Raw genomic sequence first — 17,991 nt, 5'->3', positions numbered from 1 at the left:
TGTATATGTTTTATGTGCTGTTTAGGATCGTTCCATGTGAACGGTATCCCAGTTTCGGTGTTGTTCGATTCGGGGGCTACCAATTCATTTGTCTCTCTTGCCCTTAGCAAGAGGTTCCTTGAGTCTTCGGGCATGTTGGATTGCCCTCTAGAGGTCGAGATTGCAGATGACCAAACAGTTCGAGCATCAGAGGTTTTTAGAGATTGTGTTTTGAGGCTGTTCGAGGAGCACTACCTGGTAGACGTGGTTCTGATATGTGCATAGTTAGCTATATATTTTGATTAGAATTTTATCATTTTCTAGCTAATTTATTGTAATTTATTGAAAAAGGTACTTAATTATGTTTAAATTGTATTTTCAGTTTACAAGATGAACTTGGAAGTAAAAGGAAGCAGGAAATGCAATTGGGAACACGGGAATTGAATAAAGAAGAAAAAAAGAAGAGAAGAGTCAAAATCCTGAAGGACTCAGCAAGTTACATCGACTACTCGACGAGTCCCCACGAATGTTCGCGAAGCAAAATACGAAGTCCTTGCCGTATACGGATTCTTAAAGGGGACTCGGCGAGTTGGTTATCTACTCGACGAGTAGCCCCTGTTTTCTGAAGCCTATAAATAGAAGCCAAATTGTCGAATTAAAACCTCTCTCTGGAACCCTTGGGGATTACTCTGCGATTAAGGTGCTGCTGGAGCTTTGGAGTTCGTGAAGACAACCCTATACTTCAATTTTAAGGAGATTAAAGGCAAGTTTAGTATACTCTTTACTTTATCTTTTATTTGAACCATGTTTGAGTTATTAGACATTGTTTGTGAGCTACTATCTCTTGTGATTATGAGCTAAAGTTTTCATCTTCTGTTTAGGGTAGATAAATTTACAACTATGGATTGATTTGTGGTTGGATTAATTGTTTATTGGTGAATTATGTTTTATTAAGCTTGTTAAAGAACCTTATGCATTAACCACAACTATTTTCTGTTAATTAGCAAGTAATTAAGCTGCATGCACATCTCTTAATTGCTTATCTCATATGATTTGTGTGAAAACATTGTTATGTGCCTAGGTATAGCGAATGTGAAACTAGGATTAACTAGAAAATGGGTAAATTAATGTGTGAGCTTGTGTGATAAACCATCAACAAGAAGTTAATTGAATTAGTAATTTGATTAGCTAATTACAAGTCTTATTTAACCCGGACAAATTAACTAGGAAATTCATTAGTTTAATCACTTGATCAATGCTTAAATTAATCTTTTTTCTGAGGATTGGTAATAGCGAATGTGAAACTAATCACTTTAATCGGTAGCCAATAACAATTAATCCATCGCACTTGCCATAAAATCAACCATAGGAGTAAATGAATCGAACCTAAACAAAAGTCTTCTTATCATTGAATTTAGTTGGTCTTTACTTGCTTTAGCTGTTAGTTATTTAATTAGCATATTAGTTAGTTGTGTAAGTTTCTAGTCTTGAAAAACTAGAAAAAACCTTTACTTTTATTACTTGTTTTAGTTAATTCTAATTATTAGTTTAATTACCGTTCCCTGTGTTCGATACCCTTCTTATTCAACTATACCACTAATTGACAGGTCCACTACCTTTGTGTGTCTAAATTATATCTTAAAAGTAAGACTAAAAATAGTGCATTTATATACACATCAAGTTTTTGGCGCCGTTGCCGGGGATCGGTTCAAAAATTAATTCTAATTGCCAGTATTATCGACCCTTTGTGTGAGATTTATCTTGCACAAAGTTACTGCTTTAGTAATTTAGTTATTAGGATTAGGTATTAGGTTTTTCTGTTTCTAAGTTTTTGTTAATTTTTTTCTGTCTTAACCTTGAACTCGCTGAGTGTTGTTGAAGCTACTCGACGAGTCCAAGGCGAATTCCCAATTTTGTCTTTTATTTCATTTTTGTTCTCTTTACGCGTTTTTCTTGTTTTGGTTGTAGGAATTACATGACCCGAGGTTTGAATAAACCTATGGCTCCTCCATACGAAGACCCAAAATCCGTTCTTAGGAAGAACAAGGATAAAGCCGTTGAAGACACTAACCCGCCAAAGAAATCACCTTTCAAGGACCTGAAATCAGTCTTTGGAAAGAAGAAAAGCAAGAAAGCAGGTGAGTCTACCAGTCAAAAGAGCGAAGAAAGCAAGCTTGAGAATTTTGAAGAAAACCCATTGCCAAAAGAAACCGAATACGAGTACGAATACGAGTCCGAATACAAAGAAGAAAGCAACTTTGAAGGAGAACTTGCTAACACAATGGCAAACATCGATGAAGTCCCCATGGGTGAATGGAAGAAAAGGACGCGAGACGATACCGTTCCGGGACTCGTGCAACCCGCGATTCCTGCAACCGCCACTTTTAAACTGAAGGGCCACATACTTGCTCAACTTAAGGAAATACCATTCTTCGGGAAGGATCACGAAGATGCATACAAGCATCTAGACGAGGTCAACGACATAGCCGCTTGTTTCAATGTTCCTAATGTGACCCATGATACTGTTTTGCTTCGTATGTTACCGGTTACATTTTCGGGGGCCACGAAAGATTGGTTGAAATCACTCCCTCCAGGATCCATCACTACTTGGGCTAATATGAAAAAGGAATTTATCGATCAGTTTTGCCCTCCCTCGAAGATAGCCAGGTTGAAGAAAGCCATAGCCAATTTTTAACAACAAGCTAGAGAGTCACTTTATGAGGCATGGGAGAGATACAAAGGCCTACTAAGGAACCGCCCACACCATGATCTAAATAGTCAACAAGAAGTCTCCATTTTCTATGATGGAGTGAATGTAACAATTAGGCAGCTCCTTGATTCGCAAGGACCACTCACAAATAAGCCACCCCTGGTGATAAAAGAGCTAATTGAAGAATTCTCTAAACACTTTAGAGAATATCATAACCCAAGGAATGACTCAACTAGAGGGATGGTAAATGTTATTTCGGATGACATGGCGGCATTGATAGCGAAATTGGAAAGCATGGATAGAAAGTGACTAAGATGGACCAATCCATCCATGCCATTAGAGTGGGATGTGAAAACTGTAGAGGGCCCCACCTTACTAAAGACTGTGACCTTGACGAGAACGGGAACCGGAAAGTAGAAGTATGTTATTCAAGTGGTGATTGGTATGATGACAATTGGCGAAAACCCAAGAAACAATGGCTACCATATGATGAGTACAAAAAGGAAAGGGAGGAAAAGTATAAGCAAAAAGAAAGAGGCTTTTATCAAAAGGAGGAACCGGTGCTAGAAAAGAAATCAGATTTGGAAGATATGCTTACACGATTCGTAGCCACATCCGAGAAAAGGCATAACGATACCAATGCTGCGATAAAAGATCAACAAAACATGTTAAGAGAACACCAAATTATGATGAAAGATCAACAAGCTCTGTTTAGGAATCAGCAAGCATCCATTCTCAACATAGAAAAGCAGCTAGGCCAACTTGCACAACAAGTGAACGAGAGAAGACCAGGTGGACTTCCTAGCAATACCAAAAGTAATCCAAAAGGTGCACATATAAACATCGTTACAACTAGGAGTGGGATGATTATAACTCCTTTGGCCCCTATTCAGAAAGAAGATCCTAAGCTGGTGCAAGAGGAAGAAGCAGAAAATGAAGAATCCCAACTTCCCGATCCGACTTCCCAAGTCGTCGTTATGGACTCGACGAGTCCCCCACCTGAACATAAAAATAAAACTCCTGTGAAGCCATATCAGCCTCCACTGCCATTTCCAGCTCGATCCAGACAAGAAAAGCATGATGTTGATTACCAAAAGTTCCTAGAACACATAAAGGCCCTTCAAATTAATATGCCATTCATCGAAGCGGTTGCACAAATGCCAAAATATGCCAAATTCCTGAAGGAGCTGTTAACTAATAGAAAGAAGACTGACGAGCTGAAGAAAGTGGTCTTAAATGAAAATTGTTCAGCTGCCATGTTGAACAAATTACCTAAGAAGAAGGGTGATCCATGAAGCTTAACCTTACCTTGTCAATTCGGAAACTTAGCTACTATTTACGCATTGGCAGATTCGGGGGCAAGTGTAAATCTCATGTCATACTCATTCTTCAAGAAATTAGATCTTCCAGAGCCAAGGCCAATTCGAATGGCAATTCACTTAGCAAATAAAATGGTCACATTTCCAAGGGGAATATGCGAAGATCTACTGGTAAAAGTTGATAGGTTTTTATTCCCTACAGATTTCATAGTACTAGACATGGAAGCAGATCCTCAAGTTCCGAGCATACTTGGAACACCTTTCCTCAACATCGCGAGTGCTATAGTTGACATGCGAGATTCTAAACTTACTCTTCGGTAGGAGACGAATCAATTACATTTGGAGTTGATCAAGATATGAAGCATGCAAGGAATAGTGATGACACGACATTCTCAGTTGATATGTTGGAAGAGTTAATGGAGGAATAGAAAGAAGACGAGCCAAACAAGTCCACCGTCACCTTTGAAGAAGAGTTTGATGCTGAAAGAGACCTGATGGAGATAGAGAGACTGCTCGAGGAAGCTGAATATAATGATCTAATTAGGAGTACAGAAAGCCCGGCTCGCCGAGTAGCATCTACCGACTTGACGATTCCATTCAAAAAAACCCGATCAGTCGCGAATTTAGGCCAAGACTCAACGAGTCCCCTTATTGGACGTGACGTGTTCAGCATTCAGAACATAAAATCTGAACTAAAAATTCTACCGGATCACTTGTAGTATGTATTTCTTGAAGATGACCAACAAAACTAGTAATTATAGTTGTTGATTTAGCCAAACATGAAAAAGAAAGCCTTGTGGAAGTACTAAAGAAGAGGCAAGGAGTCATAGCATGGAAGATAACTGATTTCAAGGGGATTAGTCTAGCTTATTGTTCTCACAAGATTAACTTAGAAGACAGAGCTAAACCTGTAGTTCAACGCCAAAGAAGACTTAACCCAAATATGCAAGAAGTTGTGAAAAAGGAGGTGGTTAAACTATTAGACGTTGAGATCATTTACTTAATCTCTGATAGCCCATAGGTATGTCCGGTGCAAGTGGTACCGAAGAAGGGAGGAATGAAGGTGGTTACCAATGAGGACAACGAGTTAATTCCAACAAGAACAGTAACCGGGTGGCACGTTTGCATCGATTATAGAAAGCTAAATGATGCTACTTGCAAGGTTCACTTCCCGTTGCCATTTATTGATCAAATGCTAGAAAGGCTTTCCGGTCATCTATATTATTGTTTTCTCAATGGCTTTTCGGGTTATTTTCAAATTCTAATCGACCCACAAGACCAAGAGAAGACCACTTTTACATGCCCAAGTGGAAAGTTCGCATATAGACGCATGCCTTTTGGGTTATGCAATGCACCAGTTACTTTCCAAAGGTGCATGATGGCCATCTTTCATGACATGATCAAGAAATTTATGGAGGTCTTTATGGATGACTTTTCGGTTTTTGGGTCATCTTTTGAAGATTGGTTATCCAATTTGTATTTGATGCTAGCTAGATGTGAGAAGACCAACCTTGTCCTTAATTGGGAAAAGTGCCACTTCATGGTAAAAGAAGGAATTGTTTTGGGACATAAAGTTTCAAGAAATGGGATTGAGGTAGATAGAGCAAAAGTTGACACAATAGCTAAGTTACCTCCTCCAACAAATGTAAAAGGGGTAAGGAGCTTTCTTGGCCATGTGGGATTTTATCGTCGCTTCATTAAAGACTTCTCAAAGATCACTGGGCCTTTGACTCAACTACTCTTGAAGGACGCTCTATTCAATTTCTCTAAAGAATGTAATGAAGCATTTCATTTATTAAAAGAAAGATTGACCACCACTCCCATCATGATAGCCCTAAATTAGGATCTTCCTTTCGAGCTAATGTGTGATGCTAGTGACTATGCAGTGGGAGCTGTTTTAGGGCAAAGGGTTGATAAACATTTTCAACCTATCTACCATGCAAGCAAAATTTTGAACCCAACTCAAGAAAACTACACTACTACCGAGAAGGAGCTACTAGCGGTGGTACATTCTTTTGATAAATTCCAACCATATTTAGTCTTATCCAAGACAATAGTTTTTACCGACCATTATGCCCTTAAGTATCTTTTTGCTAAACAAGATGCTAATCCAAGATTGATAAGTTGGGTCTTGCTTCTAAGAGAATTTGATATTGAAATAAGAGATAAAAAGGGAATGGAGAATGTGGCTGCCGACCATTTATCAAGATTAGAAAACCCACATTTGGAGGAATTGGAAGAAAACAAGATTGGAGATGATTTTCCCGATGAATATCTTTTGGTAATAGCAGGAGAGGTGCCATGGTTTGTAGATATAGCTAATTATTTAGCAACCGAATATATTCCAAAAGACTTAACCCGCCAACAAAAAAGAAATTATTTTAAGAAATCAAGTACTACTTTTGGGACGAGCCATACCTTTTCCGAAGTTGTGCAGAAGGGATGATAAGAAGATGTGTGTTCGGGAAAGAGTGACGGGAAATATTGGAACATTGCTATAGCGGGCCTACTGGGGGACATCATGGAGCACAATATATGGCTAAGAAGATTTTTGATATTGGTTTCTATTGGCCTACAATTTTCAAAGATGATGCTCAATATGTCAAACAATGTGATTCGTGCCAACGGACGGGAAACATATCATCCCGAAACGAGATGCTCCAACATAATATTCAAGTTTGTGAAATATTTGATATTTGGGGGATTGAATTTATGGGACCTTTCCCAATGTCAAAAGGGAATAAATATATCTTGGTGGCAGTCGACTATGTATCAAATTGGGCGGAGGCACAAGCACTACCTACTAATGATGCTCGAGTAGTGGTGCGTTTTCTCAAAAAGTTATTTTCAAGGTTTGGAGTTCCTAAAGCTCTTATTAGTGACCAGGGCACTCACTTTGCAAATGATCAATTAGCTAAGGTGTTAAAAAGATATGGTGTACACCATAGGTTTTCAACATCCTATCATCCACAAACAAGTGGACAAACTGAAGTGGCGAATCGGGCATTAAAAAGAATTTTGGAGAGATCGATTGGAGGAAATAGAAAGGGGTGGTTGGATAAGCTTGATGATGCACTGTGGCCTTTTCGAACAACTTTCAAAACACCTATTGGTACTACACCATATAGGTTAGTTTATGGAAAAAATGTCACTTACCGGTTGAATTAGAGCATAAAGCATTTTGGGCTTTAAAGATGTGTAATTTTGACTTGGATGAACTTCGTACCAACCGGTTAATGCAAATGAATGCTCTTGAAGAACTTAGGAATGAAGCATACACAAATTCCTTAATATACAAAGAGAAGACTAAGAAATGGCATGACAAGAGACTAAAGGGTAATAAAGACTTTCATGAAGGACAAAAAGTGCTACTCTTCAATTCAAGGTTAAAGCTTTTTCTGGGCAAGCTAAAAATAAGGTGGGATGGGCCTTTTGTGGTTAAACAAGTTTTCCCACATGGAGGTATCGAGCTTTTATTGAAAGATGGAACCCCTTTCAAGGTTAATGGGCATCGGGTGAATATATATAAAGAAGGAATCCCAAAAAACAAAGGACTTGAAGAAGGGCCTGATTTGGAGGAAAGCATTGCAATGTAGCACAGGAAGGAGTCCAGCTAACAACTCCTCAAAAAAGAAGTGCTTTCGGGAGGCAACCCGATTTTAGAGTTTGCTTTCTTTTTACCTTTCTTTTTCATTTTATTTTCGTTTTTTTAGGATTTATCTTTTTCAACCTTCTTCTTTGCATAAAATGATTGCTTGAGGGCAAGCAGAGCTCAAGTGTGGGGTATGGTGGCGTAAAATTTAAGAACTCAAAATTTTTTCAAACAGAATGAAAAACTCGTCGAGTCCATTTGAAAAATCGCAATATTTCGCAGATTCGCATATCTACTCGGCGAGTAGGTACCCCTACTCGGCGAGTCCACGTATTAAGCCGAAATAAATAAATAATTTTTACATTTTGTAAATTAGGGTTTTCACCCTAATTGGTAAAACACTTTCACAAGTGCAGCCACCAGCTGCTCAACGAGCAAGCTCTCTCTCAAGCTCTCAACTCCAATTTCGTGTGATTTCTTCCAGTCTCACCAAAAAGGTAACATTTTTCACTTATAATCTCGTTAAAATTTCCATCTTTGGAAGATTCATGACCCTAATTTATGGAAATCCTGATTTTGAACTTGACTTGGATTTCTAGGGTTTTGATTTTGGTCAAATTAGGTTGTTATAGACGAAATTTTTTGTGGATTAATGCTTAATAGACATGCCTAGACAAACCCATGGACTAAGTTATGGCTTTGGATGGATAATTTTGTCCCATTCAGAAGTTCCACTCGCACAGTTCATGCGACTCGTCGAGTCGGTTCGTCTACTCGGCGAGTCCATGATGTAGTTAACATTTTTTTTTTCGAATTTTGATGTTCTGTGGTATTTTGGTGTGTTCTATTGTGTGATGTTTTGCAGAGAAATGTCAAGGAGAGGTCAAGGTTCCAGAGGAAGTGGTCAAGGGGACATTCCATGGTTAAACTTCCTAAACATCACTTCAAGATCCTCATTAGCCCATGCTAAGAACAAGCTGGAAACACTTAAGAGAAAGGGGATCTATGTTCCTAACGAGATCGATTGGCCAGGCGGGATTGGAGGAGGAACTAACCCCGTACTTGGTCAAGACCTTTGAGCAAAATGGGGTGACAATCCATTGTGATGGGTGGAACCGGCTATTTAGAATTCAAGAACCGGTCTATCAGGAATTGTGCTGGGAATTTTTCTCTACCATCTCCTTCCGAGGTGGTAGTGATTATTATGATACGAGTATCATAACTTTTTGTCTTGGAGGGGAGTTCCGCCAGTGCAACATATCTGAGCTTGCGTGGAGGATAAGGATTTATGACCACAATATGGTCATGTCTAAAGATTTCGAGTCCTTCTTTAGGCATTGCCACAAAGACCTGCCCGGGGAAGTGGTTGCTGCTACTTAGTGGAACACTATCGCCAACCGGGTTTACATTCCTTCCTCTGCTCAAGAGGGAATGATCCATTATCCTATTCATCGTTTGATCCATCGTCTTATCACAAGAACCATCAATATGCAGAAGGACGATGACAAAGTCCCGACCCTCGACATTTTCTACATGTCGAGCATCATTACTCCCGATGTTTTTTTACAATTTGCCTTATTGTTTGGCAAAATACTTGGAGGAAGGGGCAATTAAAGAGAGGACCACTTCCAAAATTAATGGCAGGATGTTTGTGACCAAGTTGGCTAGGACATATGGGATCTTGGAACGAGGGGCCGGAAACTTTTTGACAATGGTTCCTACCCCTCCTTTTAGCATTACACTGTTTAGGAGGGCACGAATCATTGAGGACTATGGTGGGGGGCACATTGGTATTCCACATGCGGATAAGGTTTTGGTACCTGAGGAGCCGGGAAGGCGGGTGAGACAACAAAGGGAACATGTTCGAGAAGACCCACCGGTCATTCCGGTGGATGACGAGCTACCGATGGACTGGTACGATGTGTAGATGAGAAGGTACCAGGATAATCTTGGACGGAGCATGAATTACTACCATGGGTCATTTGTTTACTTGTTTAAACAAATGAATGTTGCGCCATGACCCGGGCCCGAATATCCTTATGTCCAAAGTTAGGAAAAGAGGGTGAATCAAAGGAAAAATCAAGCCAGTGGTAGTGGAGTTAGAGGAGAAGAAGATGGAGATGAAGATTGAGTATCCTGTGATTTTTGTTTGTTTGGTTGTTTAAAGACTACTTTTATTTGTTTTTGTTTTTGTGTGTTTTAGTTGGTTCTTGAACTTATAGTAATTAGGTTTAAGTAGGAATTTTTCTTGTTATCTATCACTTGTGGTTGTCTTTACAATTTGAAGCTTAGGATGCATGCAAGAGTCTAGAGTCAAACTAACCAAGTGAGAAATCGAGTCTAGGCGAGCGAGAAAACGAAGTTTGAGTCGTATTATGAGTCCGACCAAGGGAAGAAGTATTGAGTGATTATTTTCTGGAACAAAATGAGGGGAAATATTAGTCTAACATCACCCACATACCTCGGAATTGGACCTGGGCAGAATTCACATTTTTTTCCACTCAGCGATCTACTCGCCAAGTGCACTTTATGGACTCGGCGAGCCCAAGTGAAAAACCATGACTTTTCTTCCAATTACACTACAACTCGGTGAATCTACATACCTACTCGACGAGTTGCTCATTATTTCACTTTCAAGCCTATGATTTGATGACATTTGATATGGGCATTGGTTATTTGCTTTAAAGATCATTTTTCGGGCATATTTTTAGACTATTTTCCTGCATATTTGGAGCTATACCACATGAGATATTACTCCCAAGGCATGGATGAGTTGTTCCCATGTCTAAATTCAATTGAATATGGAGCTTAAAATAGAGAAATATCGACCTCGCCACTACTATACTAGGGGAGTTTGTTTCAATTCCCTCTCTACTTTGTCATTTTCTTTATCATGTATAATATGCAATGAGGGCATTGCATAAATTAAGTGTGGGGTATAGGGTTGATTATATTAGTTACATTAGAATTCTAACTTAGGTAAAATTTTGAAAATTTTGAATTAAAATAGCTAGGATTAATATAGAAAATTTTGGTAAAAGTAGGATTCTATGTTAGTATTATGTTTGATGATTGCATGAAGACCCAAATGTTTAGTTGAGCGTATATACGTTCTAGTGCATTTGTGGCCCCCTTTATTCTAGTGAAATCATGGGACAAAAACACAATCTCGCTTAGTTTGAGGGATGCAATATGTTTAACATCGTGTACTTGAAATGTATCCAGGAAAATTAATATCTTTTAACAATAAAGGTTGAAGTTGAGCACCCCTGCTTAAGCATGTAGGTATTAAGTGAAAAAAAGAAGTGAGTTACATGTAAAAAAAGAGAGAGATTTACAAGAAAATTTGTAAGAATTTTGGAGCAATCAAAGTGAAAATCAAAAGATCAAAATTCAAAAAGATGAAGATACCAAAAAAATAATAATTAAACAACAAGGTGGTGAATTCAAAGAAATCAAAGATCAATTATCAAAGAAATGAAGAATTCTAAAGAGCTCCATAGTGGTATCAAAAAGTTGTAATTGTCTAGATTATGTATGCTTGGGTTGCTCAACCAAAAATACCTTGAGGTTAGGAAGTTTTCTGCGAATGGATTCGATGACATGCATAAAATGAGCATTGTTCAAAAGAAGTGGGCGAGTTTTTATGAGGATTGTTAGTAGTTAGAATTAAGGGGGGACCTTAGGAAAAATTTTAGACACAAATGCATGCGTTGCGGTCTTGGCATAATGGCTGGGTTGGATTTGGATTGTTTTATGTGATGCTAGTATGATTAAAATTCAATTTCGTTTGGGGGCAAGCAAAAGTCAAGTGTGGGGTATTTTGATATGTGCATAGTAAGCTATATATTTCGATTAGAATTTTATCATTTTCTAGCTAATTTATTGCAATTTATGGACAAAAGGTACTTAATTATGTTTAAATTGTATTTTCAATCTAAAAGATGAGATCGGAAGCAAAAGGAAGCAGGAAATGCAATCAGGAACTCGGGAATTGAAGAAAGAAGAAAAAAAAGAGAAGAGCCAAAATCCTGAAGGACTCGGCGAGTTACATCAACTACTCGACGAATCCCCACGAATGTTTGCAAAGCAAAATACGAAGTCCTTGCAGTATACGGATTCATAAAGAGGACTTGACGCGTTGGTTATCTACTCGGCGAGTAGCCCCTGTTTTCTGAAGACTATAAATAAAAGCCAAACTGCCGAATTAAAACCTCTCTCTAGAGCCCTTGGGGATTACTCTGCGATTAAGGTGCTGCTGGAGCTTTGGACTTCGTGAAGACAACCCTATAATTCAATTTTAAGGAGATTAAAGGCAAATTTAGTATACTCTTTACTTTATCTTTTATCTGAACCATATTTAAGTTATTAGACATTGTTTGTGAGCTAATATCTGCTGTGATTATGAGCTGAAGTTTTCATCTTCTGTTTAGGGTAGATAAATTTACAACTATGGATTGATTTGTGGTTGGATTAATTGTTTATTGGTGAATTGTGTTTTATTAAGCTTGTTAAAGAACCTTATGCATTAACCACAACTATTTTCTGTTAATCAGCAAGTAATTAAGCTGCATGAACATCTCTTAATTTCTTATCTCATATGATTTGTGTGAAAACATTGTTATGTGCCTAGGAATAGCGAATGTGAAACTAGGATTAACTAGAAAATGGGTAAATTAATGTGTGAGCTTGTGTGATAAACCATCAACAAGAAGTTAATTGAATTAGTAATTTGATTAGCTAATTACAAGTCTTATTTAACCCGGACAAATTAACTAGGAAATTCATTAGTTTAATCACTTGATCAATGCTTAAATTAATCTTTTTCTGAGGATTGGTAATAGCGAATGTGAAACTAATCACTTTAATCGGTAGCCAATAACAATTAATCCATCGCACTTGCCATAAAATCAACCATAGGAGTAAATGAATCGAACCTAAACAAAAGTCTTCTTATCATTGAATTTAGTTGGTCTTTACTTGCTTTAGCTGTTAGTTATTTAATTAGCATATTAGTTAGTTGTGTAAGTTTCTAGTCTTGAAAAACTAGAAAAAACCTTTACTTTTATTACTTGTTTTAGTTAATTCTAATTATTAGTTTAATTACCGTTCCCTGTGTTCGATACCCTTCTTATTCAACTATACCACTAATTGACAGGTCCACTACCTTTGTATGTCTAAATTATATCTTAAAAGTAGGACTAAAACTAGTGCATTTATATACGTATCAGGTTCCCATACCATTGCGTGGGAACAACGTCATCATCGGCATTGACTGGTTGAGCCCTAATGGGGTAGTGATCGATTGCGCGCATCAGTTGGTTCGGGTCAGGACCTCAAGTGGGGGAGAGCTAGTGATTCTGGGTGAGAGGTCACATCGTGGGCCAACTTTATGCTCAGCAGAGAAGGCTAGGCGCTACCTTCAACAGGGTTGTGCAGGATATGTCGCCTACATCATGGATGCCCGATAGGAGGGTAAGGCGACCGTGAGTGATGTGTCATTGGTGCGAGAGTACCCAGATGTATTTCCAGAGGATTTGCATGGGATACCTCTAGAGAGGCAGGTGGATTTTAGGATCGAACTAGTCCCGGGTGCGGCTCCGATAGCCAAGGACCCGCTTCGGTTGGCTCTTCCCTAGATACAGGAGTTGTATATACAACTGCAGGAGCTGTTAGACAAGGGATTCATCAGACCGAGCAGTTCACCCTGGGGAGCGCCGATCCTGTTTATGAAGAAGTAGGATGGGACGTATTGGATGTGTATTGACTACAAGGAGTTGAACAAGGTAATGGTGAAGAACCGTTACCCACTCCCGATGATTAATGATCTTTTCGACCAGCTTCAGGGGGCATCTTGGTTTTCCAAGATAGATTTGCGGTCAGGTTACCATCAGATGAGGGTTAGAGACGAGGATGTTAAGAAGACTGCTTTTCGGAATCGCTACAGCCACTACGAGTTCGTAGTGATGCCCTTTAGGGATACCAATGCTCCTGCTGCGCTCATATACCTCATCAACCGCATATGCCGACCGATGCTGGATCGATCTGTGATAGTTTTCATCGATGACATCTTGGTTTACTCCAAGACGTAGGATCATCACGAGGATCACTTGCGAGAGGTGTTGGATACCCTGCGGAGGGAGAGCTTGTATGCTAAGTTCTCCAAGTGTGAGTTCTGGTTGTGCGAGGTGCAATTTCTTGGGCACCTTGTCAACCAGAACGGTATTTTGGTCGACCCGGCCAAGGTGGAGGTCGTGATGAGATGGGAGGTTCCAAAGTCTCCATCTGAGATTTGGAGTTTCCTGAGATTGGTGGGCTATTATCGGAGATTCATTCAAGACTTCTCCAAGATAGCCGTACCCTTGACCCGACTGACAAAGAAAGTTGTTGTATTTCGCCAGGGGCCTGAGCAACAGGCAGTGTTTGAGACTTTGAGGCAGAGATTATGCGAGGCACCGATTCTATCCCTACCAGAGGGCGTGGAGGATTTTGTAGTGTACTGCGATGTGTCCGTTTCGGGTCTGGGCGCAATATTAATGCAGAGAGGGCATGTCAGCGCCTACGCCTCGAGGCAGCTGAAGCCTCATGAGGCGAACTTCCCGACACACGATTTAGAGTTGGGGGCGGTCGTCTTTGCCCTCAAGATTTGGCGACATTACCTCTATGGGGTCCGTTGTACTATTTACATGGATCACAAGAGTCTGAGGTACCTCATGGACCAACTGAATCTGAATATGAGGCAGCGTCGGTGGCTGGATATGGTGAATGATTATGAATGTGAGATCTTATACCACCCGGGGAAGGCCAATGTTGTGGCCGATGCTCTTAGCCACAAGACAACCCCAATCAAAGACATTTGCTTATGGATGATAGTAGTGACTCCACTTTTGGAGCAGATCCGAGAGGCCCATCAGGATGCTATGATGGAGGAATATCGAAAGAGCGAGCGTATTGTGGGGCATGTTTCCTCCTTTGACTATGATAGCCGTAAGTTGTTGACACTACACCTTGGGGTGTGGGTCCCGTATCATGGAGGTGTGCGCCAGGTACCGATGGAGGAGGCGTACAAATCCAGGTTTTCTATTCATCCCGGGGCAACGAAGATGTACAGAGATCTTCGTCCTGATTACTGGTGACCCTGCATGAAGCGGGGTGTAGCCTGGTACGTCAAGATATACCTGAATTGCAGGAAGGTCAAGGCAGAGCACCAGAGGCCTCACGAAAAAACTCAACCGTTAGATATCCCTATGTGGAAATGGGAAAATATTACCATGGATTTCATCACAAAGCTTCCCAAGTCTACACAAGGAGTGGATTTGATTTGGGTCATCGTGGATCGGTTGACCAAGAGTGCTCACTTCATACCGATCCAGGAGAGCATCTCGGCTGAGAAGTTTGCCGATATCTACATCCGAGAGGTAGTAGCTCGACACAGTGTGCCAGTCTCTGTGAATTTAGACAGGGACGCACGGTTCACTTCCGGATTCTGGAAGAAGTTTCACGACAAGTTGGGTACTCTTCTGCACTTTAGTACCTCTTTTCACCCGCAGATAGATGGTCAGTGCGAGCGGACCATCCAGACCTTGGAGGATATGCTGTGGGCGTGTGTCTTGGATTTTGGTGGTAGCTGGGATACCTATCTTCCATTGGCCAAGTTATCCTACAACAAAAACTACCACGTGAGTATCGATTGTCCTCCCTTTGAGATGTTGTACGAAAGGAAGTGTAGGACCCTGATATGCTGGGGTGAGGTTGGGCAGAGGGTCATGGGTAGTACCGAAGTGGTACTCAAGACGACAGAGAGGATCCATCAGGTCAGGAGCAGGCTTCAGACTGCTCAGAGTCGACATAAAAGATATGCCGACAAGCGTCGTTCGGACCTAGAATTCCAAGTCGGGGATATGGTTCTCCTGAAGGTGTCACCTTGGAAAGATGTCATCTGGTTCAGGAAGCGAGGCAAGTTGGGCCGATGTACACTGGTCCTTTCAAAGTTGTAGCCCGAGTGGGCAAGGTGGCGTATATGTTGGATCTACCAGCCGAGCTTAGCCAGATTCACAGTACTTTCCACATCTCCTAGCTGCGGAAGTGCCTGGTAGACGACTCTGCGATGGTGCCTATTGAGGATATTCAAGTGGATGACAGCCTGAACTACATCAAGCGACCGATAGCCATTCTAAATAGGAAGATGAAGGCGCTGAGGAACAAGGAGGTAGAGCTGGTGAAGGTGCAGTGGCAGCACCGCAAAGGTTTGGAATGGACGTTGGAGCCGGAGGACGAGAAGAGGGAGCATTACCCCGAGTTATTTTCAGTAGCAACAACGGACGTCAAGAACGAAGTCTAATTCAAGCGGGGGAGATTTGTAACGTCCGAGATTTGCATGTATTAATATTATTTATTTTATTAAATAATGGGCTGTTTTGGTTTGGTCCATGGCAATTGGGCTTTAGGTTTGGGCCGAGATAGGCATTACACGGGGCGTACCATGCCAGGTATGCGTAGCGTACTCATGTGAATTGGGCGGGGAGGTCATACACGTATGCCCAACATACCAAAGGGTACGTGCAGAGTTGAAAACCCTAACTTTTAGGGTTTGATCCCTATTTAAAGGACTCGGTGCCTTTGGTCCAGCCTCCCTCTCACCCTTATATAGCCTCCACGAAAACCCTAACCCACATTTGTGTATTCTTGTGACTTGGAAGCCACTTGAGAGCACTTTAGTACTGTTTTGGTGTTTAGAAGAGAAAGGAGTTTGAAGAAGGAGCAAGGATTCAAAGGGAGGTTGTAGATCTAGAAGATTGGCACCATTTCTGACTCATTTGAGGTATCAAGCATCAAACTTGATCATTGCATGTTTAGATTTGATTTTGGGGTGTTTTGGGTCACTTTTGGACTCCATTGTTGAGGTTGCTTGAGTTTTGATATTTTCAGAACATAAGAGCTGTCCTTTTGGGATCTTAGAAGCACTTAGAGTAATAAAAATCGGACCTTGATGGTTAAGCCACAATCATGCAAGTGTTTGATGGTCATAAAGCTTGTTAAAAGGACCAAAATCATGTTTTGACCTCAACCATGCATGCAAGCACATAAAGTTTGTGAATTTATGGATTAGGAGGCATTAAAGGACCTGGATCTACATTTTGTACGTAACGAATTAATGGATTAAGTCAAAATGATGTCCCAAGAAAGTTGGCCAGTACGCTAAGCGTACACCCAGGTAAGCTGCGCGTACTGGGTTAACTTCCCGTTTGCAGTCAAGACCGGCGTACACTCGACGTACGTGCCAAGTACGCTGCACGTATGCATGTAAAGTGGCTACCTTGGGCTTTTTGGGCCTTAGAGGGTTAGGCCAAGGAATTTGGAATTAGAAGTGTTGGGCCTTTTGGGCCATATTGGGCCACTTGAGATTATTTCATTTTGGGCTAAAGACTTATTAGAATTGTGAAAAGGCCCATTTGAAGGGTTGGGCCCAATTTAGAAAATTAGGCCATTAGTGGGCCCTTAGAGAGCTTTTGATGGGCCATGAGTGCATTGGATTTAATAAGTTAGAATTGGGCCTTAGGAATGGTTTAAGTTATGCGAAGGGGGTAAAATGGTCATTTTACCCTAAGTAGTGTTATAGATTTTGATTCAGTGTTATTGTGATTATGGTAGCCGGGAGTCATCGGAGCAGCTGATAGAGATTACTTCCCTTGAGATTCGACAGTAAGCTTTACGAGGTGAGTTACCCTCCAGTAGAAGTAGGTCTAAGGCCAAAATGTCGGCCCACTAGTAGAAGCTTGTAGTTAGATGATTGTCTGTGTGATAATTGTCTTGTATGCCATTATCTGTTATGTTCTATGTGCCAGTATGTTATGATTCTATGTGGTAGTGGTAGGGCTGAAATAGTCCTCGATTTCCGGTTGAAATAGACCAAAGGGGAGGCCAACACCCATATATGCTAGGCATTTATCCGGTTGAAATAGACCGAAGGGGAGGCCAACACCTATATATGCTAGGCAGTTATCCGGTTGAGATATACCGAATGAGAGACCGGCACCCAAATATGCCTGACTTGATATGTCATTGTATGGTATGTGGTATGATGGGGAACTCACTAAGATTTGTGCTTATGGTTTTCAGTTTTGGTTTCAGGTACCTATTCGTCAAAGGGGAAGGAGCTGGCACAGTAGCAGCGCATCATACACATATGATTCTGCATTTTGAGATCCATGGGATTGTAATCTGACATTATTATTATTCCACGACATGTTTATGATATTTGACTTCTGAGATTATGGGTTGATATGATATTGGTAACGTTTTTCAGTAAACTATTTATAAGTTACTTAATTAAAAATGAAATTTTTGGTCGTGATTTTGGAACTGTTACATTTTTAGTTTTAAATTAGTAA

General features: G+C 40.5%; 1 non-coding gene across 1 annotated transcript; it reads right to left on the bottom strand.

Moving 5' to 3' along the window:
* Positions 1–2,644: 2,644 nt before the first annotated feature.
* Positions 2,645–2,751, bottom strand: LOC145096448 (small nucleolar RNA R71). Its single transcript, XR_013703857.1, has one exon. It is a non-coding gene; the product is annotated as a small nucleolar RNA R71 (small nucleolar RNA).
* Between the last annotated feature and the right edge of the window lie 15,240 nt (positions 2,752–17,991).

This window comes from Lactuca serriola, chromosome 3 (assembly GCF_051521515.1).
Source record: "Lactuca serriola cultivar US96UC23 chromosome 3, Lser_US96UC23_V15, whole genome shotgun sequence".
NCBI lineage: Eukaryota > Viridiplantae > Streptophyta > Magnoliopsida > Asterales > Asteraceae > Lactuca > Lactuca serriola.
Note: the sequence above shows the minus strand (reverse complement) of the source record. Positions and strands in the feature narration are given on the sequence as shown.